We start from the raw sequence: 27,481 nt of genomic DNA, 5'->3' as shown, positions 1-27,481 counted from the left end.
GTTGTTTTCTTTCCTGGAACTTAAATAGAGATTACCATAGAATGTTTTATTTTTATAAATAGTAACTTTTAGGGGGATAATTTATATATTTAGTGGAGTCTCATTTATGGTTATTTTTTTTAAAGACTGAAAAAATTTTTGGTATTTTATGAAGATGTACTGATTTTTCTTTTGTGACTTTTGTTTTTTAAGTTTGTTTATTTTTCTTATTAATCTCTACACCCAGTATGGGGCTCAAACTCACAACCCTGAGATCAAGTATCCCATGCTCTTCTGACTGTGCCAGCCAGGCAGCCCTCTTTTGTGACTTCTTGTTTTTAAGACCAATAAGACATTTTGTGAGGAAGCACTAAGCCACAACCTCATTGCTCAACCATTTAGTAATAAATGTTCAAATAAAAATTGTTCTTTCATATACATTTTGGGGTGCCCTGTCTGTAGAGACTTGAAATACAAAGTTCTGTTTCTTTATTTCCTCTTTTTTTAATGGCTAATGTTATTGCCTTTTCTAGACTAGGTTTTAGTGTACCAAGCAGTCCTCTAGTTTTGTTTGTGTTTTCAGCAGACATAGGGAAGAGGATAGACTGCCTTTAGACTGATCTGATTTTTTTCTTTCTCATTTATTTATTTTTTAATGTTTTATTTATTTTTGAGAGAGAGAGATAGAGACAGCATGAGCAGGGGAGGGTCAGAGAGAGAGGGAGTCACAGAATCCGAAGACAGGCTCCAGGCTCTGAGCTAGCTGTCAGCACAGAGCCCAATGCGGGGCTCGAACCCACGAGCCATGAGATCATGACTTGAGCCAAAGTCGGATGCTTTACCGACTGAACTACCCAGGTGCCCCTGATTTTTTTTTTTTCTGACCAACTCATTATGTGTTCAGTCCCGTCACTTATATGCAGTTAGAATAAGAGGAATATACAAAGATATACTCACTTTGATTGACAGAATGAAAATAGTTTAGACTCTGGATTAAAAAGCCAGCATTTGGCTGAAGGATAGGAAACATCTAATCTTGAAGTACTCACTTATATTTAATTTCCACGATTCCTTCTAAAACTAAATGCACCGATTATCTTGTGTAATTCTGGCTAATAAGGAGTAAGAATCTGCTAAAACCTATGATTAACAATCAGGTTTTTTTTTTTTTTGGAGGATTCACATTTATTAAATAATTGTTGTGATACAACATGGCATTTCTGAATTCCAAATGAATACATTTCACTTTCCGAACATTTGATCAGTTATTTTTTAGAACCAACAGGCTTGGTAACAGCCTCAAGTTGACCTGATAGTGGCTGACAACTTATGGCTCTGGCCTTTCAATCTGCTTAATAACAAGACCTTTGCTGCTTCTGTCATTCTCCCACGGGATGGCCTACTGCTCTCCTTTCTGTACAGTCTGGGCAAAATGACTGGTGATAGCAAGAGTAGTGTCAATGAAGCAGTCCACACAGTAGAGACGGTTTTCAGTGCCAGTGTCTAGGCAATTCCCTGGCTTCTCCGCACATTTATTCCTCCCAGCATAGCTCCACAAAGGGATGCACCTGTGTGGTGAACCACATGTGCCTTCTATTCAGCTGCCACCAGGCGCTACGACTCCACTTCGTTCTCCTCACCCAGTTCTGCCATTGTCTACCTCAAGCTTGGGCCAGTAATAGCCAATTTCTGCTGAGCTCTGTTATGTACTACTGTAGCTTCACAAGCTTGAGCATGCCCCCCAGAACTCCCTGCTTTGTGTCAGAGGAGAAGAAGCCAAGTCTAAAACACACGTTCACTCTCTGGCACTCTCTTTCTCTCTTACATAGACATTTTATGTGTGTGTATATAAATACATGGAAGAATTTAAGAAATACAAAGATAGGATAGACAGAATGAATAAAATGCCATTGTATGTTATCAATGCTCAGTCACCATTTTAAGATCATGTTGCTTTACTCCAAATAGCTACCAAGGGGAGTTTATCTGTCTCATTTGGTTATATAAGCTGTAATGGTTGACCTATTTCTGATAATTCTTGTAAGCTTGATTTTCACTTTCAGCAATGTAATAAAGGAAAGCTTCCAGAGAAATTAGTGAAGCTAACTTAATAAACCCCTTTGTCAGTAGGGACTGATGAAATTTAACAGTTTGGGGATAATTGAATCAGTTTAGAATGCGGTTTTCAAAATGTTTTGTTTGATACTTGATACCCGGTTTAGAACATGAAGTTTATTTAAATTTTAGTTCTGAATGGACCAACCCTTTTTTATAGCTCTAAGATGTGTTTCTTAATAGTTTGTGTTCTAGGGGTGCCTGGGTAGGTAGTCAGTTAAGCATCCAACTTCAGCTCAGGTCATGATCTCACCACTCATGGTTTTGAGTCCTGTGTCAGGCTCTGTGCTAACAGCTCAGAACCTGGAGCCTGCTTTGGATTCTGTCTCTCTCTCTGCCCCTTCCCTGCTCATGCTCTGTCGGTCTCTCTGTCTCTCAAAAATAAATAAAATAAACATGAAAGTTTGTGTTCTAAAGTTGAGGTCCTAAATTTATAGTCCCAATATATAATTTATAGAAGACAATACCTAAAGTCTATAACTACACAGAAAAAAGAGTAAGAAATCTTGTCTCCCTTCATAGTTATTGTGAAACACACTGTTCATACTTGCTAAAAAAGCAAACGTGGAGATCCAAAACTTAATATTTAAATTTTGACTAATATTTAAATTTTGAATTGGCTGTTTATAAACAATGCCTGGGACAGAAGGAAATATTTACCAAAAAAGAAAAAAAAAGATGCTAAAAAAATGTTTAACATTACTAATTAGAGTGGATATTACATAACAGAGAATATGCAATAGTGAATGGGGGGAAAATATAAGTTTAAAGTTGTTATCTAGTTATGAAGGATTAAAATCAGAATTACTCAGTAGTTGATAATTCACCAGTTGAAAAGTAGACATTTTGAGTATATTTTATATATTGCACTTACTGTGTAATAGCAAGTAGTATTTCATATTTTTGATGTGTTAAATATTAGTTTGTTCCACTCTTAATCTAGTACTTGGTTTTTCTTAGCCCAGTCTTTGTTTAAATATTTATATAATGTTTTGCATTTATTTTGATTTAAGTAACAGCCTTTTGAGATTTCAGTTACTTGACTCATGAGCAACATTTGACATACTTGAATTCTCTTTAAAACACTGTTCTTCCAGAATACTAATGTTTGCCTGATTTTCCTCCTAGCTCCCTAGTCTGCTCTTTTCTTCCCCCTTTTTAGATATCTTTTGCTGATTCCATTTCATTTTCCCAACATCTAAAAGTTGGAGTGTCCCTGGCCTCAAGTCCTTGGTTCTCTTTTCTATCTGCAACACATTTCCACTTGATCTTACCCATTTTCATAGACTTAAATACCATCTGATGCTAACAATTCCTAAATTATATCTTCAAATTGGATTCCTTGCCTAAATTCTAGGTATATATTTGTGACCTACTTGAGAATTCTACCTAAATGTGAAAAGGGTATCAAAAAATTGAGAGGTGTCTGGGTGGCCAAGTCGGTTAAGTATCCAACTTTGGCTCAGGTCATGATCTCGTGGTTTGGGAGTTCGAGCCCCATGTTGGGCTCTATGCTGGCTACTCAGGGCCTAGAACCTGTGTTGGAATCTGTGACTCCCTCTCTCTCTTTCTGTCCCTTCCCTGCTCATGCTTTATCTCTCTCTGTCTCTCAAAAAAAAAATGTTAAAAAATTTAAAAAAAATTGAATACACCCCAAACTAAGTTTCTCATATGCCTCGCAAACCTGTTCCTCTTTCATTTTCCACATCTCAGTCAGTGGCACCTCCGTTCTTCCAGTTTATATCCTCTCTTTTTCTCTCTCCTACTTCAAAGTAAGGGGCTACTGTTTTAGCTTGAGTGAGGAAAAGCTTTTCTAAGGAGGCAGGCTGATTTAGGAGCACGAAATAGAGAGGGAGCAGCTAAGGCACTAGAAGTTGGTTTTGGTAAGAAATTTCAATTTTTATTTTTATTCTAATTATAATAGGATACCATTGGAAGGTGTCAAATTATAATAGGATACCATTGGAAGGTGTCAAACAAAGGAATGATGCAGTGTGATTTATGTTCTTGTAGGATCACTTTGATTCATGTGTGAAGGATTGATTATAGTACATTCCAGAGTGAAGCCATGATCNNAAAAAAAAAAAAAAAAAAAAAAAAAAAAAAAAAAAAAAAATCACTAAGATTGGAATTGATTTTTTGCATGTTAAAAGCAGTTCTTTATTTTTGCTTCCAAATCTCTGTGTGATAGTATTTAGGTAAAATGAGATCTCAGAGAAGAAAATAAAACGAAAACCAGAAAACTCCATCCTTCATTGTGTTAACAAGGCTAACATTATCCAGAATGAACCGAGCCAGAATTCATACTGTACTTCCATATGGAATTATATAGTCTTCTGACAATCTCTATGCCACATTTCTACCTCTACTCCACAATGCTGACAGTTCTCTTCCTTTTTAAATTTTATTGTAACATGTTTCAAAATTTGCCAAGCCCAGGGATAACTAATAAAAATCAGTATTGTGCCAAAGGAAAAAAAAAGAAGCCAGAACACTTGGAGGTGTTGTCGTGGTCCAGATCAGGTGATATTAGCAGGGAAGATGAAGATAATTTTAGCAGTCAAGGTGGAAAGAAGTGAGCAGACAGAAGAAATGTTTTGAATGCAGATGAGATGCTTTGAGATGAGTTAGAAGGCATATAGAAAAGGAAAGAATTAGAGGAATTAGAGATCACTCTTTGGGTTTTTTGTATAAATATGTTAGTATAAATTGATGATTCTAGTTTCACGGTCTTACTGCCAAGTTGACCATCCAATATACAACTTGAGTTTTTTAATGGCTATAATGAGACCTTCCACTTAGGGAAAAAGTAAAAGAAATTATTTAACGTTTGGCTGCTGAGAAAATGCTGCTTGTGCTAAAGTAATTTCATTTTTAAACTACAAATTTATAAAGAGATGCATGTGGGTTTCCTTAACTTAAACTTTTCCTAACAGACTTTGAAAGAAACCATTGTCTCTTAAGATGTGTCCTTTTCTGTGTATATTATACTTCAATAAAACGATTTAAAGAGGGAGAGAGAGATTTGAGTTGTTTGTCTTTGTAAACTCATTGACCCTGTGAGAATGGGGCTTTGCCACTGCTGAAGTCCTCAGCTTCTGACTAGTTGCCTGCCTACAGCTGGCCCCTGGTGTTGGACTTCTTTCAGATTGTTGCTGTTCAGACTTTTTGGTTCTATTCTTGGAGACAGATGGAGTGCTTGAAAGGAAGCCAGGAAACCAAGCTTTAATAGGACTTGGAAATAATTTTAGATGTAAGTTCTTTGTGCTAAGCTCAGAGTGACAGGGTATCTTGCTCAGCACTGAAACTGCTTGTGTTTTTCTAGGTTTTGTATTCTGGCTGCTTGGCTGTGGGCTTCATTCCATGTATGCCACTGCTCTACTGCTAACATGAGTGTAGAAGGCCTCTGGCCCAAACTCATTCTTAGCTCTTGTTTTTTACTGTACAAAATATACATAACATAGAATTGATCATTTAACCACTTTTAAGTGTAGAGTTCAGTGGTACTAAGCACATTCACAATGTTGTGTAACCATCACCACTCTCTATTTCCAGAACTTTTTCTACATCCATTAAACAGTAATTCCCCATTCCTACCTCTCTCTGGCCCTTAGTAGCCTCTTTTTACTTTCTGTGTCTATAAATTTCTCTGTTATAGGTACGTCATATAAGTGGAATCATAGAATATTTGCCCTTTGTCTGGCTTATTTTGCTTAGTATAATATTTTAAGATTCATCTCTGTTGTAACACGTATCAGAATTTCATTTCTTTTAAAGGCTGTTCCATTGTATGTATATACCAGATTTTATTTATCCATTAATATAGTGATGGATATTTGAGTTCTTTTCACCTTTTGGTTATTGTGAATAATGTTGCTGTGGACATGGATGTACAAAAATCTATTTGAATCCCTGCTCTTAATTCTTTTGGGTGTATACCTAGTAGTTGAATTGCTGGATCATATGGTAATTCTATGTTGATGTTTTTGAGGAACTACCAAACTGTTTTCTACAGTGGCTGCACCATTTTACATTCTTTCCAGCAATGTATGTGTATTCCAGACTTTGCACATCCTTGTCAATCCTTCCTTCCTTCCTTCTTTTAATAAATTGCCATCCAAATGGGTGTGAAGTGGTATTGTGGTTTTAATTCCCTAATGATTAGTGGTGTTAGGTATCTTTTCATATGCTTATCTGCCATTTGTAAATTTTCTTTGGAGAAGTACCTTTTCAAATCCTTTGCTCATTTATTTTATCTTATTTTATTATTTTATTATTTTCTTCATTATTTTTTTCTTTCTTCTTTTTATTTATTTATTTATTTTATTTTTACAAAACCTTGAAAGTCAAGGGCTGACTTTCAATAGATTGCAGAGAGGGAGCTGCTCTGCTATGTAGGAAACCCTGACCCAGAAGCAGGTCGTCTACGAATGGTTTAGCACCAGGTTCCCCACGAACGTGCGTTGCGTGACGGCGGCCGCTCCCCGCCTTTGCCCATTTTTTAACCTGTTGTTGTTGTTGTTGCTTTTGGTGTTATTATCGAGTTGTAGGAGTTCCTTATATATACTCTGGGTACCAGTCCCTTACAGATAAATGATTTGCAAATATTCCCTCACATTCAGTTGGTTTCCTTTTCACTTTTTAGATAAAATCATTTGATGCACAAATTTTTAAAAATGTTTATTTTTGAGAGAGAGAGAGAGAGAGAGAGAGAGAGAGAGAGAGAGAATGAGTGGGGGAAATGCAGAGAGAGAGAAGGAGAGACAGAATCCCAAGAGGGCTCTGCATGGACAGCACAGAGCCTGATGCAGGACTGGATCCCGCAAACCCATGAGACCATGACCTGAGCCAAAATCAAGAGTCGATGCTCAACTAAGTTACCCAGGTGCCCCTGATGCACAAAAGTTTTTAATTTTAATGTAGTCCAGTTTATCTATTTTTCTTTTGTTTCCCATGCTTTTGTTGTCATATCTAAGAAAACCAAATCCAGTGTCGTGAAACTTTTCCCCCTATGTTTTAGCCCTCTTGTATTTAAGTTTTTGATCCATTTTTAGTTAAATTTTTATATATGATATAAGGCCATTTTTAGCACTTTTGTGTGGATTTTTAAAAATTATTTCTCAATTGGGAATAGAGAAAGTGGGACTCTTGAACTTGGAAGCTAAGTTTCAGGTTTCTCATTTTTATGAACTTTGTAATTAATTAAAAGAGAGCTTAGCAGTATCACTCAAGATGCAGGTAGCAATAAATGATGAGTGGTAGTCACTAGGAACCAGCTCAGATTAACTGCCAAATAAGTTCATCTTTCTTTTTATTGCCAGGGTTATTAACATAAGTAGATTAGAGGAAGTCAATAACAAAGGAAGTTAACTGAATTTTAATAAGTCATTTAATAGTCTTGTGGATACAGTAGAGAAGCATGAACTGAATTATGATGATAAAGCTACTGAGTACATAGCTAAATGAGTGGGCACATCCAAACACAAAATGAGTTTGATCGGTCATCCTGTGATACCTCCCCTTCATACACTCTGTTAGTCTAAAGAAAACAGCCTTGTCTTCTAAGAATATAATTTAAGGCTTCTATGCCCAATCACCTATATATATTCTATAGTCCAGCCAAGCAGAACTCTATTTTCCATATATGTGTATCTTTTCTTGTTGCTGTTTGGAATATTCTTTATACACTCCGCATTTTCATGTAGTAAAATCTTTTCTTCACAATCCATAGTACTAAACACCTCTGTCATGAATTCCTCTCTACTTAGGTCAACTGGCTCTGATAATCTGAATTCTCAGGATATTTTGAATTTTACTTTAGCATTTGATACAATATAAGTTTACAAGAAAAAACATGGGGCACCTGGGTGGCTCTCTCCGTTAAGTGTCTGACTTCAGTAAAGGTCATGATCTCACAGTTTGTGAGTTTGAGCCCTGTGATGGGCTTTGTGCTGACAACTCAAAGCCTGGAGCCTGCTTTGGATTCTGTCTGTCAATCTGTTCTCTCTCTCTCTCTCTCTTTCTCTCTCTCCCTCTCTCTTTCTCTCTCTCCCTCCTTCAAAGATAAACATTTAAAAATTTTTTAAAGAAAAAGCAAAGCAAGTATATTATTGTCTAAATTAATTAAGAAAAAAATATCAGTTATGTAGGTTATATACTTAGGAAGCCCATATATGGTTCCTGGCTTAGATATCTCTTGGCTTTGTTCATCTTATTCTATAAACATCATGAAGGTAACATGATGGTTATCAGGCCCAGACCCATCTTTTCAGCTTAGCATTACCAGTGGGGAAAGAGATGCTTCTCCCTTCCCAATATGAATGCATTAATTAAAGACTGATTCTTATTTTTCCTGCTTAGGTCACATGGCTACCCATGGAGAAGTCACTCTTCATAGGAATTAGGGTAATTTAAGCTTGTAGTATTTGTCCAGCTCTTTGACAAGGTTAAAGTAAGGTGTAGATTGACAGCTGATACTACACAGAATAAGTGAGTAAGTAGATTCACAAAGGAATTAGGCATACTGGATAAACAAAACCAATTTTATGTCCATTACATTGTCTTATTTGTTTATACCTTCAAGAAGCCTACAATTTATTATTAATATTAGTATCCCTTAAAGTGTCAAAATATTAAAATAGGTATTAGATAAAGTTTGGAATGAATTAATAAGGGAGAAAATCCATATATTAGTTATCCACTGCTCCATAGCAGTAGCTAATTTTAGACCGCTAAAAGTAGGGTCTTAAAACTAACATTTATTATCTCATGTAGGAGGTGGAATAGGGATTTGGGAGGAGCTTAGCTAAGTGATTCTAGCTCACAGTTCCTATTGAATTGCGTTGGATATTGGCCAGAGTTGTAGCCATTCCAGGGATTGACTGGGGCTATAGAATCTGTATCCAGGGTCACTCATGAGTCCTCAGTTACTTTTCTGGTTGTTGGCCATAGAGTGACACAGAAACTGGTTTCTTCCATAGTGAGTGACCCAAGAAAGAAAAAGCAAGTAGGAAGTCATAGTGCCTTCTATGACTCAGTCACTGACTGGTACACCATTACTTCTCTTTAATAAAAAGGTGGGGGAGGGATGCTTGGGTGGCTTAGTTGGTTAAACGCCTGACTTTGGCCCAGGTCATGATCTCATGGTTTGTGAGTTTGAGCCCTGCATCAGGCTCTCTGCTGTCAGCACAGAGCTTGCTTCAGATCTTCTGTTCCCCTCTTTCTCAGCCCCTTCCCCACTTTCTCTCTCTTTCAAAAATAAACATTTTTTTAAGTAAGTATATGTCACAGTTTATTTTTGCTGGAAAATAATGGGGAATAGAGCAGTATAACAAGTAAGTTAGCTCTTGTTGGTGTATTATCATGTTTTAATTTTCATCCATTTAACAAATATTTATTAGTGTTTAATATAAGAATAGTAACAGCTATTATTTATTATATCCTTATCATACTCCAGGCACTATTCTATGCATTGACTCATCCAGTCCTCTTGCCAACCCTATGAAATAGGTATGATTTTGAAGAGAGGAGTGAAGGTTATGAATTAACTTTATTTTTAAAATAATTTTAGATTTACACAGAAGTTGGAAAGATAGAATGAGTTCCTTTATTCTCTTCATCCAGTTTTCTCTGTTAACATTTTGTATCACCATGGTGTATTTGTAAAAATAAGAAACTAACATTGGTACATTGGTACTAAATAAATTACAGATTTTATTTGTATTTCACCAGTTTTTCTATTAATGTTCTCTTTCTGCTCAAGGATCCAATCAAATGGAAAAATGTGGACCTTTAATGGGCGAGTAAATAAAGACTGAGGGAGGTGAAGTTGGAGGAGGTCAGTGACAGATAAGAGAAATGAAGAATTTAGGATTGGAGAAGTATTGGCCATGGAATGGCCTCAGTTATTTTATATGCTGGATTTGGTGCAAAGTTTTTGTTTCCACTTTATATAAACTCTTTGAGCCAAGGAGATTAATTCCTTTTGTATCATAAGGTTTATAACAGCCTTTCTATTAAGATGAAAGATGAAAACACAGAAACACAACTTTGCTTCTTTCCAGTTTATCTAGTTTTTCTTTTGTTACTCATGCTTTAAAAAAATTTTTTTAACGTTTTTATTTATTTTTGAGACAGAGAGAGAGCACGAGCTGGGGAAGGGCAGAGAGAGAAAGAGAGGGAGACACAGAATCTAAAACAGGCTCCAGTCTCTGAGCTGTCAGCACAGAGCCCAATGCGGGGTTCAAACCCACGGACCGCGAGATCATGACCTGAGTCAAAGTTGGATGCTTAACCGACTGAGCCACCCAGGCTCCCTTTGTTATTCATGCTTTTGACGTCAGATCTAAGAATCTGTTGCCACATCTGTGTCACTAAGATATACTCTCATGTGGATCTTATATTTAGATCTTTGATATATTTATTTAGTATATAGAATGAGGTAAGTATTGAGTGAATTTTTCCTTTTGACATATATTTTCTTTATTTATGTTTGTTTAAAATTTTTAAATGTTTATTTATTTTTGAGAGAGAGAGAGAGACAGAGCATGAGTGGGGAGGGGAGCAGGCAGAGAGAGAGAGAGAGAGAGAGAGACAGAATCCAAAGCAGGCTCCAGGCTCTGAGTTGTCAGCACAGAGCCTGACACGGGGCCTGAACTTATGTGCTGTGAGATCATGACCTGAGCCGAAGTCGGACACCCAACCGACTGAGCCACCCAGGTGCCCCTTCTTTTGACATATATTTTACATACAAGAACCCCAATCTGTGAATGTGTAAGTTTATTGTTATATGTGGAGGACAGGGAGTGTCTAATTCAGGGTATAGGTTATTTATTAATTTTTTTCTGTAATGTAGTTTTGTATGTTTGTTTGTTTTGTTTTTAACTCATGACCCTGAGATCAAGACCCGTGTTTAGATGGAGAGTTGGATGCTTAACTGACTAAGCCACCTGTGTACCCCTCTATAATGTAGTTTTTAATTCTTCTTTAGATCCCTAAGAAAGTTGCTAAATCACAGTTCTTGAAATTTGTTTTTGCCTTTTCACTAACCTTTTGAATTTTGATTGTGAAGGAGGATAGTGCTAGAAAGTGTAAGTCAGATATTCTAGGATCAGTCTTCTCATACTGTTTACCAGTGCTTCCTCTCCCTTCACACAAAATGGGGACCAATGTACTTGAACAAATCATTAGAGTATTTTTAGCAGTATATTTAGCTGTTGTCTTTGGAATGTGCTTTCATTCTAGTCTAAGGTTTATATTTGCTTTTAACAATCGAGTAGGGGGTACTTCTGAATAACATAATCATGTAAATTTATACTTTGCACCCCCTCTACTCCATTAGAAGTGACAGATACAAAAAACAGAAACTCAAAAGTTTAACTCATGTTAAAAAAAAAAAAAAAGAAACTTGTCTGTGAACCTGAAATGGAATCAGAGTCAAGTGATGAGTAAGATTAAAGATATGGGTCTTTCAGTCTCCATACTCAGTGTTGGTAGCTGAGAGTTTGGTTCCTGTGCAATCAAGGGAAGTCAATGTACTTCACACACACCATTCATATAGAAGTTTTAAAAATAACCAGATCACTTAAAAAATATACATGGTGGGATGCCTGGGTGGCTAAGTTGGTTAAGCATCTGACTTTTGAGTTCAGCTCTGATCATGATGTAATGGTTCATGGGATTGAGCCCCATGGGATCAAGCCCTGCAGGGGGTTCTGCACTGATAGCAAGGATTCTGCTTGGGATTTTCTCTCTCTGTCTCCCCCCCCCCCCCCCCGCTGCCTTTCNTCTTTCCCTCCCATGCCCCCCCCCCCCCCCACCGCTTGCATGTGCACACATGCTCTCTCGCTCTCTCTCTCTCTCACAAATACATAAATAAACTTAAAAATTTTTTCATTGAATGGTAATCATAAAATTTAGAATAGTAGATACCACTGAAGAGTTGAAAGAGGAAAATGGGACAAAGTTAGGGAAAAAACACAGTGGCTTTAACAGTATAAACTTTTATTAGTTAAAAAACATGGAACACAAAAATTGAGTTGTGTGTGTGTTCTGTAGGTAAAGGGATACTCATAGGAATTTAGCCTAAGGAAACAATCTGAGATTGAACAAATATTTATTTGTGTAAATATTTTATTTGAAATTTTTGTGGTAGTAAATTAAAAACAACTGAATGTCCATTAATAGAGGAATGGAATAGGCTGGCGAAGGAGAATCAGGGAGTAACCATATAAATGGTTATATCCACTCTATGAATAAATATTCTACAGACATTTAAAAAAGTGAAGTTTTGGGGTGCCTGGATGGCTCAGTCGGTTGAGCATTCAACTTCAGCTTGGGTCATGATCTCATGGTTTTTGAGTTTGAGCCCTGCATCCAGCTTGATGCTGTCAGAGCAGAGCCTGCTTCGGATCCTCTGTCCCTCTCTCTCTTTACCCCTCCCCTGCTCGCGTGCATGCTCTCTCTCAAAATTACATAAACATATTTTAAAAAGTAATGTTTTTTACAAATTATTTAATGAACAATTATTTGCAATTTTTTTATTGGAAAATGTTCATGAAATAACGTTCAGTGTGAGGAAAAAGGCAAGATACATAACTGTATACATGGCATAATCCAAATTTAAAAAAAAAATTTATTCTGGTAAAAGACACAAAATTTACCATTGACATTTTATTATTTTTTATTATTTGTTTATTTTTTTTACCACTGACATTTTAGTTTAGTGTTATGCAGCCATCATAATCCAAATTTTATAAATACATATGTACTTGTACAGGAAAAAAGTGCCAAAATAATACACAAAAAATATTCTGGGAAATTGTTTTTGGTGAGGGGATATCTATATTTTTTACTCTATATCCTTTTAAGTATTTTCCATATTTTTCTGGTGAAATGCTTTGTTTTCTATTCCTAAGAAGTCATTCTAATCTTAAATAGTAATGTTTATTTCTTTTATTTTTAATCATTGTAATAAAATGTTTGTTTTCATTTTGTTTACTTAAAATGTTGTAAAAAGGTTGGAGAGCTTGAATAATTTATTTTTGGCATATGTCCAGGAAAATACTTTACTACATTAGGTTAATAATAAAAAAGTTTAATTGAGAAGTTAAGTGACCTTGGGGATTAAACTTTGATATAACATTTCAGATTTTTTCTTGGTTGTTGGACAAATCTTAAGAAAATTAGGATTACTGTCTTATCGAGGTTTTCAAATTTATTAGTAAATATTTGTGTTAATATTTTCTGGTCATAAAATGTTCTCCCTATGTGTTTTATACTATAATTAGCAGTGTTTAGTGATGAGGTTGTGGAAGAAGTCTTTGCACTGTGCTTGGATTTAAATGTCCTGGAGACAATATTTTATTTTACTTGCATTCTGCACAAAGAAAAACTAGACCTAGGATCTTTTTCAACTAAAGGAGAGGCCTACAACATTTTAAAATTACAAATCTAGTGAATTTCCATATAGTGTATGTGACTGTACTTGATGCATAAGTAAATTGTACATATACCTTTTGCTGTTGATGGTTCAGTACAGGGAGGTTAAATAGGAATTTTGTATTGAATCTTTTGGGAAAAACTGAAGTTATTCTATGACTATGTCAGAGTATCTTACTTCTTCAGGCCTATCAGCCCTATATCAGCATAGTATTTTGAAAATCTAGGATATTTACTATAATATTAATTTTCTATCCAAACTTATATAATACCATTCTGACTTATTATTTCTTTTCCTCTCAACCAATTCTCCCCCCCCCCAGTTTTATTGAGATAGTGACTTAGAATTTATGTAAATTTAAGGTGTACAACATGATTATGACCTGTGTATATTATAAAACGGTTATCACAATAAGATTAGTTAATACCTCTAATACCTCTATCCCCTCATATAATTACTCTGTGTGTGTGTGTGTGTGTACGTGTGGTGATAGCATTCAAGATTTATTCTCTTAGCAACTTTTGAGTATGTAATATTGTTCTATATACTGTATGTGTGTGTACGTGTGGTGATAGCATTCAAGACTTACTCTCTTAGCAACTTTTGAGTATATAATATTGTTCTATATACTGTATTCACCATGCTGTACTTTAGATCCCTAGAATTTATTTATCTTGTAGCTAGAAGTTTATGCCTTTTGACCAACATCTTCCCATTTCCACCACCTTCTGGTTCTTGACAACCAATATTCTATTCTCTATTTCTATGAGTTTTGCTTTTTTAGATTCCTCATGTAACTGAGAACATTACAGTATTTGCTTTTCTCTTTCTGACTTATTTTACTTAGCACAGTGCCCCCAAGGTTCATCCATGTTGTCGCAAAAGGCAGGATTTCCTTCTTTTTGTGGCTGAATAATACTCCACTGTGTGTTTGTATATATACATAACATGTTTTCTTTATCCATTCATCCGTCAGTGGCACTTAGATTGTTTCCATGTTTTGGCTGTTGTGCATACTGTTGCAGTGAACATGGAGGTAATTAGATATCTACTCAAGATAGTGGTTTCATTTTATTCAGGTATATACTCACTTTTGTGAGATTGCTGAATCATATGGTAGTCCGATTTTAATTTTTTGAGGATCCTCCCTCCTGTTTTTTAGTAGTGGCTATACCAATTTATAGTCCCACCAACAGTACACTAGGGTTCCTTTTTCTCTACAGCCTCTCCAACATTTGTCTCTTGTTTATTTGTTTGTTTGTTTTTAAATAATAGCCATTCTAGCGGTGCCTGGGTGGCTCAGTCGGTTGAGCATCTGACTTCAGCTTAGGTCATGATGTTGTGGTTCATGGGTTCGAGCCTTGCGTCAGGCTCTGTGCTGACAGCTCGGATCCTGGAGCCTGTTTCAGATTCTGTGTCTCCCTCTCTCTGCCTCTTCCCTGGTTTACACTCTGTCACTCTCTCCCTCTCAAAAATAAATAAACATTAAAAAAATTAAATAATAGCTATTCTAATAGATGTGAGGTGATACCTCATTGCGATTTGATTTGCATTTACGTGGTGATTAGTAATGTTGACCATGTTTTCATGGACCTGTTGCCATCTGTGTATCTTCTTTTGGAAGATGTCTATTCAGATCTTTTGCCTGTTTTTAAAATGGATTGTTTAGGGTTTTTGTTTTATTTTCTTTTTGCTATTGACTTGTATGAATTCCTAACATACTGTAAACGCTAACCTCTTACCAGATAGTTTACAAATATTTTCTTCCATTCTGTAGGTTGCCATTTCATTTTGCTGATTGTTTCTTGTGCTATGTAGAAGCTTTTTAGTTTGATGTAGTCCCACTTGTTTGTTTTTTCAATCAAGGTTTAAAAATCCAAAATAATTGGCACACATGGGCATTTAACAAGAAGCAGTCATTAACACTATTATAAAGTCTGTTAGTTCTGGTCTTTCTCTAAGCAACCTAGAATTTTCCTCTTTCCTATGTAATCCTTGTGCCTTTTTTTTTTTTTAATTCAACCCCAGAGAAGAAAGTAGAGGTGGTGTTAAGCCAATAATAATTTTTAGAAGATCATTTGTTATTTGACATATTAGCAAAAGCCCAGTGAGGATGTACTGTTCTTTTCCCTACTTTGCACATGGGGAAAGTCAGGCGCAAAGAGGTGAAGTAATTTGTGCAGGATCATACAACTAGTAGAAGAGAGAGCCAGAATTCAGACATAGGTCTGTTTGAGTCCAATCAGACCTTAAGTTGTAACTCAGCAATCTATTTAGCTACCTGTTGCTTTGTGATCAGTGATCTTTATCACTTTTACCCACCCAGAACTGTCTTTTTTTGGAGATGTACCTCACCCTTTGATACTAAGGCAACTGTATTCTCTAGGGAGATGATTTTGTCATGCAAGTATAAGGGAAAGGTCGTAGATTCTGGATCCTGACATTCCTGGACTTAAATTCTACCTCTGATACTTACTAGCCAAGTCACTAAATCATTATGATCCATTTATATAGTAATTTGATTTAATGGGTTGACTCTGTTATTATTAATCTTTAGAAGAGCATATTCCACTAAGAATTACTATTGTTTGGGGTGCCTGTCTGGCTCAGTCAGTAGAGCATGAAACTCTTCATCTCTTGAGGTGAAGCCCCATGTTGAGAGTAGAGCTTACTTAAAAGATATTAAAAAGAAAAAGATGATTATTATTTTAAGTAACATACTCTCTATAGGGTTGTTTTGACTCATGATTTTTGTCACATATGTCATGTCAGGTAAAGGTTACTGGTAACATGGAAACACTTTAGAACAATGTGGAATATGGGCATTGCTCTGCCTCTTTTGGAGACATTTAAACCTTTTTTTAATTTTTTTTTTTTTAAATTTCTAGGAGAGAGAGAGATTGACAGCATGAGCAGGGGAGGGTCAGAGAGAGAGGGAGTCACAGACTCTGAAACAGGCTCCAGGCTCTGAGCTAGCTAGCTGTCAGCACAGAGCCCGATGCGGGGCTTGAACCCACGAACCGTGAGATCATGATCTAAGCGAAAGTCGGACGCTTAACCGACTAAGCCACCCAGACGCCCCTGGAGACATTTAAATCTTATGCATAATTTTGTGACAGAAAAGAATATCAGTGTCTTCAAGTCCTGTGCATTAATCTAAAAAATGGGTAGTAATAGCAACTAAGTTAATTTCCTAGTATTCATAGTTCATGTTAGCCTGTTTTGGGCATTAACAGAAACAGCAGATTGGAAAATCCTCTTCACTTTAGAATAGTTTAACTTAGAGACCTAGTGAACAACCATACCATTGTATTCAGGAAGAACAGAGTAGGAACAAATAGTCACCAGGGTGAATTCTGCTGCTCAGATGACTTCATTGACTGTGGTTTTCTGGAAGAATCTTTGCAGAGGAGGTTTCCAGTGTGATCACTCTGTCTTTGAATTTCTGCAGAGGTATACAGTTAGGATCTTATTTTTCCAGTGGGAAGGAAAGAGAGGTCATTTTCTGAGAGAAGAGAGATGATCTCTTTCTCTGAACTTTATTATAGAGCCTTGATCTCCAGTTTTGACACACTTTAATTGAATGTATGATAATAATTTAGCAAAACATTACTTTTTAAAAACTTAGCTTTTAGGGGCACCTGGGTGGCTCAGTCGGTTGGGCGTCCGACTTTGTGTCAGGTCATGATCACAGGTTGTGGGTTTGAGCCCCACATCAGATTCTGTGCTGACAGCTCAGAGCCTGGAGCCTCCTTCAGATTGTGTGTCTCTCCTTCTTTCTGCTCCTCCCCTGCTCATGCTCTGTCTCTCTCTGTTTCTCAATAATAAATAAATGTTAAAAGAAAAAAGTGTTTTTTAAAAAAACAAATAAATAAAAATTAGGTTTTAATGCTTTACCTAAACTGTAAATGTATATTTTTTGTAATTCAAGAATCCAGTAGTTTTATTAGTGCCATTATTTTGATAGATTTTTTCCAAATGACTGATAAAGGTATTTGGTTTTCATCAAAATGTTCAGTTGGATTATTCTGGAGCAAATTCCAGAAATCATTTATTCTATAAAAATCTTATGTCTATATATATATAACCACAATACATAATGACATCTGAAAAAAATTAACAGTATCTAATTAAGCTGTCTGGTCATTGTTAAAAATTTTCCCAGTTGTATAACCTTTCTTAAAAAGTGGTTTTGTTCTAGTCTACTTATTCCCTTTAGTTGACACAATTTTTAAGTCTCTTTTACTCTGTTGATCCCCCTGTCCTGTTTTTCTCCCTGGTAATTTATTAAAGAATTTGGGTCATTTGTCCCATAAAGTTTCCCAAGTTCCAGATTTTGTTCATGGCATTCCCATGAAGTTCTTAATTTAGCATGTTTCTCTGACCCCTCTATTTCCTGTTAGATCTAGAGAAGAGTTTCTCAGTCTCCACTTGCTATTTTTTTTTTTTTTTTTGCTAGATAATTTTTTGTTATGGAAAATGATACAAGATACATTGTAGGTGATGTTTAGTGTCTCTAGTGTCAATGCCAGTGAGCACCTTCCCCACTTACCCAGTTGTGACAACCAAAAACGTCTACCAACGTTGCCAAATGTCCCCGAGGGGCAAAAATTGCCCCCATAGGGAATTTACTAATCTAAGAGACTTGTTCAGATTTAGGTTAACTGTCTTGGCAAGGATTCTTCATATGTAGTGGTGGTGTTTTCTGTCTTTTCTGAGCACCATTTTTTATCTTTCTTTGTCATATACATAGCCTTTTAATAGACCATTTACTGAAGTTAAAATATTTCCTGATGCTTTAAAACCTTAATTTTAACATTTAATATTTATTTGAGCATATTATATGGTAATTTCCAAGATATATTACCTTATCATTATTTTGAGCTTTAGAAGAGCCAAAGTGTTTTACAAGTTGATAAAAATAAATACAATACACAAGATGACTGTATCCTTTAAAATATTTTTCTTTTACATTCCTCAGGGTTTCATTATAGGTTTATGGTTTAGATATGCAGATGATTCTTTGTTTTAACTATTATTTTTACAAGGGACAGGTTATTCAAAATTGACAATACCTAGTAACATTAATTAGAATTCCAAATAATTCTACTCTAATCTAATCATCATTAGATTAGAATAATTCTAATTCTAATCATTAATTAGAATTCCAAATAATTAATAAAAGGGGGTATACATAGGCTAAGTATATCTTTGAGGTGTTGTGAAACATTTTCTCAGTTTTTCATCTTCTTACCATGCTGGTCATTGCCTCACTACTCTTTTAGCTTTCTTAGTGATTGACTTTGGTTTTTTGATGTCTTAATGACTATTCCTTTTCATCTTTTATAGCATGAGAATGTGCTTACTACTCTAGTAAAACACACACACACACACACAAAACTATTCATTTCACTATCTGCCTTCATTTCCTTTCCCTTTATTCTTAGGAACTCTACTCTCTCTCTGGTTGGGTTGCCTTCACTTTTAGACTTCTTTATTTCCTTCGATTAATCCTCACAGTAGTTACACACAATCAGCCCTGATTCTAGTGAACCAGTTTTCAGAAGACAAAATATGATTAAGTCCTAAATAAATGCTGCTCTGTTAATGAGTACTTTTTCCTTTTTAATCAAGTTTTACTTAGAAACTGAAATGCATTCAGTAGATCTAGATCCTGTTTCATATTTAATCCTTTAAGTACTGAACTCTGTTATTAAAAATTATAGATATTTTTTCATTTTAGTAATTGGCGTGACTGAAATGTTAAGAAGCATGAAACTCGTTGGTAAGATATAAACAAAAAACCCACTACTTGTCCCTAAATGTACTTCAACAAGTGAAAGTTGTTGGTCATTAAAATTGATTAAGTCATATCTGGTTTGTCATTTTACATTAAACTGAAGAGCCAGGGTATCATCATCTTTCACTGGGTATATCTTTACTCTGGAGACCTACTGCCATATATGTTAAACTGAATTTTATTTCATCACTTATTTTAGTGATGCCACATTTGCATTGAATTTTCTTTTTGAAGATCTTTGTTTTGTGATTTTTGGTGAGTTTTAAAATAAAAATCATTTTGTATTCTGAGGAAGAGTTAGAATTGAATCTCTAATGAATTATGAAGAAAAGGCTTGGATGGTGGGATTCCAGTGATCTTTACCCAGATCATTTGTCTGACATAAATAGAAATTGCATTGTTTTAGCTTCCTTTAAATTTGCTCTTAACATCTGCTATCACATTGACAACAACCGGTGATAATTGTTGCTGTGTAATGATTTTTTCTACTACATGGTTCCTCCTTTCTTTATAGTCTTCAATGCCTGTACAGGCGCTTGAGTTTGTATAATACCATCTAACACTTACTTACAAGTCCCTTTATAATTTGCAAGTTCATCCAGCATATAGTTTCTTATTTCTCTAGTTAAATTTAAATTTTTTTGAGTACAGGAATTGTCTGATTCATATCTTACACTAAACAGAAAGAAAATATTCAAAATATACTTTTGATTGATTGGCAGATTATTAAAAACTGCCCAGAATATGCAGATTTTGTGAAATTGGTTTAAGGAAGAATTACTTCAAATTTAACTGTTCTAGAAACCATTGACTCATATTAGTAAAAGTGTTATATCTGCTTTTCTAAGCCGAGAGTGTGTTCTTTGAAATTGAAAATTGTTTACTTTAGTGGAACCTAAGAGTCTCATATAGACTTCTCCTTGCTGCGCTTTTTATATTGGGTTAGCCTCTTTAAATCAGAGCAGAAATAGGGGTGCCTGGGTGGCTCAGTCAGTTAAGGTGTAGGACTCTTGATCTTAGCTCAGGTCTTGACCTTAGGGTTGTTAGCTCAAGCCCCACATTGGGCTCCGCACTGGGTGTGAAGACTATTTACAAAAACAAAAACAAAAAAAACCAGGGACACCTGGGTGTCTCAGTCGGTTAAACGTCGGATTCTTGATTTCCGCTCAGGTCATGATCTCACAACTCATGAGTTTGAGCCCTGCATCGGGCTCTGTGCTGACAGCTCAGAGCCTGCTTGGGATTCTCTCTCTCTCTCTCTCTCTCTCTCTCTCTCTCTCTCTCTCTCTCTCTCTCTCCCCCCCCACTTCATCTGTCTGTCTCAAAAATAAATAAATAAACATTAAAAAAATGAAACAGGGTAGAAATAAAAATATATTATCTTAAATCTTCTTTTTAGATTTCTTGGACATTTAGGGTTTGTTTGTTTGTTTGTTGTTTTACTAAGTTAAAAAAGATCTGAATATAGCAGGACCTGATTTACTTCCCTGTTTCTTTGGAAGCTAATTTACCAGAAATGATGAGGAATCTGCAGTTCTTCAGTGATTTCTACTGAGTGGATATGCATTGGTTATGCTTCTACTCACTTTTCTTTGTTAATGAACAAAGGCAAGTGTGGTATATTTTTTGGTATGCAAATTAGAAGGAAGGACAGAAAAATTTTCTCCTTTCTTTCTTTCTTTCTTTCTGTCCGTCTGTCTGTCTGCCTGCCTGCCTGTCTTTCTTGTAGGCTCCATGCCTAGTGTGGAGCCCAGTGTGTTGCTTGAACTCATGATCCTGAGATTAAGACCTGAGTTGAGATCAAGAGTCAGATGCTTAACCAACTGATTGAGCCACCCAGGTGCCCCCCAAAATCTCTTCTTTATGAGTTACTTCTTAAAAAGAAGTGCTTTGCATAGTAAGGATTCAAATATTTGAATATTTAAATTGCCCAGCTCTCAGTTACTACAATGAGATGTTAAATTTGAATCTTAGGTAGTCAGCTAGTGAATATAGTAAATATCACATGACAGAACGGGCACCTGTAAAAAAGTGTGACTGCCACCTTTTTAAAAAAATTTTCTTAATGTTTATTAGTGAGAGAGAGAGAGAGAGAGACAGAGGGAGTGCAGAGTGCAAGTGGAGGAGGGGCAGAGAGAGGGAGACATAGAATCCAAAGCAGGCTCTAGGCTCTGAGCTGTCAGTACACAGCCCTATGCGGTGCTCGAACTCACTAACGATGAGATCATGACCTGAGCTGAAGTTGGACACTTAACCGACTGAGCCACCCAGGCACCCCGATTGCCACCTTTTAAGTTTTGATAAAAACTGAAGTTAGAAAATGTACCAAAAGAGGTTATGAATTTAGAAATTCAGCCTGTTGAAGTGGAAAAATCAGGTAGGAGACTATGAATTAAGTTTGGTCCTTTTGGTTTCCATTAATAGTCTCACTCAAATCATGTCAAAGTATGGGTGATTTCTTTTAAGGGTGCATTTGGACTAGAACTGAGCCTAGTTTGGTCCTGGATTGCTCCATGATTCAAATCTCTTTTTTACCCTCTATTTTTTTCTTCTCTCTGTCTCTATCTTTCTCTTTTCTACTCCTTTCTTCATAGTCACTTTCTCTCTGCACACTCAGTCCATTTTTCTCTCCCTTTGGACTGGCTGCTTTTGTTTGCTCCATCATAACAACTATGTTTATAATTCTCTTGTCTTTTCCCACCCTTCTCTCTTTCACAACCTTTTACTTTAACCTTAACTAGTAACTACAGACTCTTCTTCAATTTTGCCTGCATGTTTCCAGATGGTCAGGGCTCATCATTTTATAATTGGGTCGTATCTACCTCAACCAAGAAGTTGTTAGAGTATAAAATACATTGTAGTTGCAGTATAATGGTCAGTCACCACAGATATGTTTCATAAATTAGTGTGCAAAGCTTTCTCGGTGTACAGAACAGCAGGCATGTCTTTGCCCTTTTGTTTCTAGGGAGAAATTGTTAAAAAAAAAAAAGTCTCATCCTATAATTTTGAATGCTAGACTGTTAGAGCTCCAATTTGGTTATATACTAAGTAAGAAAATCAATTATACTCTAGGCAGTTCATGAAGCTGAATTCACAAGCTTTATCCTCATCCATTTTGTTCTCAAAACAACCAAAAACTGTTCTGTGTCAGACATTATTTCACATGTTTAGTTCTTTTAGCAAGCAGGAAGCTTAGAACAAGATTTAAGTATTTGGTTTAGATAGGTTTTTCTTAGGGGCGCCTGGCTGGCTCAGTCGGTGGAACATGTGACTCCTGATCTTGGGGTGGTGAGTTCAAGCCTGATGTTGGGTGTGGAGACTACTTTTAAAAAATGTGGTAAACTGCTTGCAGGTCCAAGTCACTACAGAACAAACTTCTGTGGCACAGGGCCTTAGAGTGGAGTAGGAATTTACTGCTCCATGCTTAAGTGAGTTGTATCATTTTTGTATACTGTACATATTCTTTCAAAAAGGTGACACCTCTCATTTAATGCTTTCTCTGAAAGTTTTCATAATATATCTCACCATTTTTATTTTAATACATAATTTGTTATGTTAGAATTCAAAGCTCAACTGGAAAATTGCTCAGGCAATTGAAATAAGTTCTTATTGGGGTGCCTGGGTGGCTCAATCAGGTTAAGCGCCCAACTTTGGCTCAGGTCATGATCCTGCAGTTCGTGGGTTCGAGCCCTGCGTCGGGCTCTGTGCTGACAGCCAGCTCAGAGCCTGGAGCCTGTTTCAGATTCTGTGTCTCCCTCTCTCTCTGACCCTCCCCTGCTCACGCTGTCTCTCTCTCTCCCAGAAATAAATTTAAAAAAAAAAGAAAGAAGTTCTTATTGGCAGTACCCTCTGATTGGTGAAGATTTTCAGTTCTATATCTGTAATGTTGTGAGAGAGCCAGAGTTTGTGTATCACCCGTGTCTGTCAGGGTAGGAGAGTTTATCAGGAGACAGGTACAAGCATTTTTCTTCTTGAGTTAATAACAGTAAATAAATATGGAATCTTTTCAAGTTTAGTTATTAACAAAGATAAATGAAACCTTCAATTTGCAATGACTGGTTGGTAAAATGGGTGTCTTTCACAAATGTACTATTTACATGACATTTAGCACTTTCAGTCATGCTTTGATGTATTTTATGCAATAATTAAAATAATATTTTGAGCTAAATGGTATAGTTGTTAAAATCCCTTATTAACATATTAAAAGGTTGTGAGACAGAAAAAATAATTTGCTTTAGCTCACATGATTAATTGGTAGCACAGACAAGAAGAAAACAGTTATATTCCAGTTTGCTGTTCATTTTGCAAGACCACATTGTCTTTGAAGTATGGGATGTTACAACTTTAGGAATATTAAATGGTACACCGTTAGTGAGTATTTTTGGGTAAACAGTTAGCTTATTGGACATAATATATTTGGTAGTAAGAGAAGAGTGGAGTTGATAATTGCTTTTCTGGAGTGGATGTAAGGGCTGTAGGGGGTTTTCTCTGACCTTGTATCATTTAAATTTTGACATCATCAGCTCTTTCCTGATGCTTTTTGTGTATGTTCTCATTGTTTGGTGGTTTTGTATATACAGTCATCTCCACCCTGGTTCTCTTCTGAATTTAAGGTTTATTTTCAGAGGTAAATTAAGTTTGAGGTTTGCTTTCTATTTGGCGCTTGGGAGTAATAAACTTGACCTGCTGGTTGATTACTGCTTCAACCCTGGATAACTTGTGCTGGTATTTAAAAAAATAATGCTTTGTTTATGAACCTTGTTTTTGCCTCTGGCAATAGTCCTTTTGTAGAAGCTTGCAGTAGCAATATTATGATGGTTTACTCAGGTGAGTGTAGACAAGAAGCTTATGCTCTACTTTGCTCTCAAGAACATTTATTTATGCCTATTGTTGAGAATATCCTTTACTCTTCAAGGTTATCCTTTACTCTTCAAGGTTCTTTTGGGTGGTCTGAGAATTAAATTGACATGAGATAGATTAACAAGAGAAAAATCAAATTTAATTACTTACATAATGGAGTGTCATAAGACAATGAGGCCCACAGGCAGTCAAGCAAATGAGGCTTATATGGGATCCATAACTAAGGAGAAGAATGTAGGAGTCTGGGAATTCAAAGGGAAGGAGACAATTCACAGAAAGATGAAAACAATTAAGTGTCTGGTAAACAAATGTTTGCTGGGCCATGCAGAAACAGTGGAACATAGAGAGGAATTTTAACTAATAGACTGCTAAATTCTTCCCTGTCTACCACACCTGGTTCATATTATGCTATAATTATCTATGGAGCTAGCTCCCTTCCTGGAGGAGGTTCTCTGTCTAAATTGGTTTAAACAATTAGGGGGAAGGTCAAAGCTTGGTTCTTCCCAAGCCTTCTGTTTCTTAAAAATAATTAGCTTAAAATAATCCACATGCCAGAGAGACACATTTTAGGGTGGTAACTTTTGCTGCCCTACACTATAAGTGTTGTTGCCTCTGCTTTAAATGTCAGTCCATCAGCAGTACATGCTGTTCATCATTTGCTTTTAGGAACTGCTCAGAAAACCTTGAAATAATCCTGTATTTTTGTCAGCTCTTCTGCCATTTTAGTGTTCCTAGAGTGTTCAGCTGCTTTGAAAAGGATTATTGGCTGACTCTTGCCATGTCCTCCCCATACCCTGCTTTGCCTCATTTATAACTGGAATAGCTTATAAGGTGCCTTCTATATAATTAAATTATATTTGAAGAAAGTATCTATATTTAACTTTGGAAACAAATAGCTAATTTTCATGTCACAATTGTAAATGAGGTGATAGTATTGCTAAAGAAATGAAATATTCCTCCCTTCCTATCATATCACATGGGAATAGTTCAGTAATTAGTAAACCCTATGTGCCCATGATCTTTGGGTGATGCAATTGGGATATAACTTTTACTTCCTTCAATATATATTTATGACTTTAAAAATTTTAGGTATGATAGTGTGACAGGTGTTATTTTATTAGTGATTAGTCTTCATGTTTGGATTAGAATGTAATTTTATAGATTTCCTATAGGGAATAAGTCAGAGAGGTGACTTTGATGGTGGTATTGTTATATTGTGTTCTTTGGAGTTATGATGATCCCTGAAGTGCCTCAAAGTCCTTGGTGGATAAGGAAAGGTAGAGCTTAGGTGTACAGGGCTCTGGCCTGAATATCCACTTCATTTGGAGCAACTACAGTTGTATCTACAAATTAGTGGGGTCCCACAAAATATTTAGTTTGAAAGAGGATTTTGAGGCTAAAATTTAAGACCAGTAGATTTGTAGAAAGATTTGAGTTAAGAAACCTAGGATCTATTTCTGGCTGTCCCATTAACTAGTTTTGTAGTGTAGACAAATAGTGTAACATTTTTCTCAGTTTTTCATATATAAAATAAAACTAATTCTGTACCTGAGTTGTTTTCAGATAGTGGTTTTAAAAGTGAATACAAAAAATATAATAAAAATGCTGTTAGTAATAGCAGCAATTCCCAAGAACTGAGAAATCTGAAATGGTTTTGAATTTTGTTACAGAATTTATAATAATAACTAATGGTTTTCTTTTTCCACTTTTTTGTAATCTAAGGCATTGTTATTCTTTTTTTAAAAAAATTAGATTTGTTGGGACCCCTGGCTGTCCTAGTCATCTTAGTATCTGACTTTGATCTCGGCTCAGGTCATGATCTTCTAGTTTGTGAGTTTGAGCCTCTCATCAGGCTTTGTGCTGATGTCGTGGAGCCTGCTTGGGAGTTTGTCTTTCCCTCTCTCTCTCTGTGCCTCCCCTGCTTGTAGTTTTTCCTCTCAAAATAAATAAATAAAATTTGTAAAAAACCTTAAAAAATAAGATTTGTTGGCAGCCTTCCTTACAACTTGCTTTCTAATGGAAGATAATGACTGTTTTAAAACATACTCCTACAACACACAGATGTGTATGTGTATATCTTGAAATTTGTATATTGATTTTCTTCCAGTTTCTATGAACATAAGTAGATAAATAAAGCTTAGCTTGGGGAAAACTTTTACATTTCCTTACATTTCAAGAGAAATCAAGCCCAGGATGTTTGCATTCATTTCCAGTCCTTGAAAGGCTAGAAAATTTACCTGAAATTGGATTAGCAAATTTCTGAACCTGATGTTAAGTAACTGTGACTAGTTGGGTTGGATGCTATTTCTTTTCTTTCTTCTTTCCTTCAAGGAGAGAATTTGAGCTTCTTTAGGAAACTATCCCCTAGCCTGTATATTTATTTAAATTCTACAGCTTGTGAAATCACAGGGGCAAGCATAAAGATAGATACTATTCAGAAAAGGCCCAGTAATTGTGTTCTAGCCTTAAAGAGAACAACTCTTTGTTCTTCTTTTTCATCTAGTGGAGTAGTAGAATGGCTTCTCTTCAAGGAGTTGATTGGCCAGCTTGATTCAGAGAGAAAGCAGAATAATACTCTAGGGTGGTGCTGGCTAGCTTTTTAGCCCTTACATAGTATACGCATGTTAAATATCATGGGAGTAAGCTGCTCCTTGCATTGCATCATTGGAGTTGGACAGCCCAAGTTACAATTTTGAGCACAGCTACCCAGTTTCTGGTAAGTAGTTATGGACAGAGAGGAAAGCAGTCATGCCTGACAGAGGAGTATCTGTCTGCCTCTGTTAAATGTGAGATATGCCAGAAGAGTAATTATTTCCTAACTTCTGGAAGTCCACAAAATTACATATCTGGAAAAAAAATATTTTTCTGTATCTAAAACCCTTTCTATTGAACCAAAGGAAAAAAAATCCTTAGAACCAGGAATTCCATAGGAATTAAGGAACTTTTTAACTGGTCAATTATCTGTAGTTTTATTGGCACAGTGACGTGTAGTTTTATTGACCAAAGTCCTCCTGGGAGAAGTTTAGCAATTCTATAATAATTTCAACAATAGCTATTTGTTGATTACCTCCTATGTGCCACTTCTTAAAATAATATTTTAAGGTACGTAACTGAGGAATGATGTTCAGGGATGTTGAAACAATGTATTCAAGGTCGTTCAACTCAAGAGAGTTAGAGGGTTGAACACAATGGTCCCTAGCTGTGCAACTCATTTTCTTTCCCTAACCATGCTCTCTCCCACTGAAGAATCATTTGTGAAATACGTCTCTTACTTTTCAGAGTATAGT

The 27,481-nt window shown here is 35.9% G+C and overlaps 1 protein-coding gene and 1 pseudogene across 2 annotated transcripts in view; one reads left to right on the top strand and one right to left on the bottom strand.

The window, feature by feature from the left end:
• The window catches only part of COMMD1 (copper metabolism domain containing 1), a 196,881-nt gene that overhangs the window by 95,655 nt on the left and 73,745 nt on the right, over positions 1-27,481 (top strand). The gene's annotated exons all lie outside the window — the stretch shown is intronic.
• LOC144233364 (mitochondrial import inner membrane translocase subunit Tim8 B pseudogene) lies at positions 1,379-1,632 on the bottom strand (annotated as a pseudogene).

Source organism: Crocuta crocuta, unplaced genomic scaffold, assembly GCF_008692635.1.
Source record: "Crocuta crocuta isolate KB4526 unplaced genomic scaffold, BGI_CrCroc_1.0 scaffold113, whole genome shotgun sequence".
Classification (NCBI taxonomy): Eukaryota; Metazoa; Chordata; class Mammalia; order Carnivora; family Hyaenidae; genus Crocuta; species Crocuta crocuta.
Note: the sequence above shows the minus strand (reverse complement) of the source record. Positions and strands in the feature narration are given on the sequence as shown.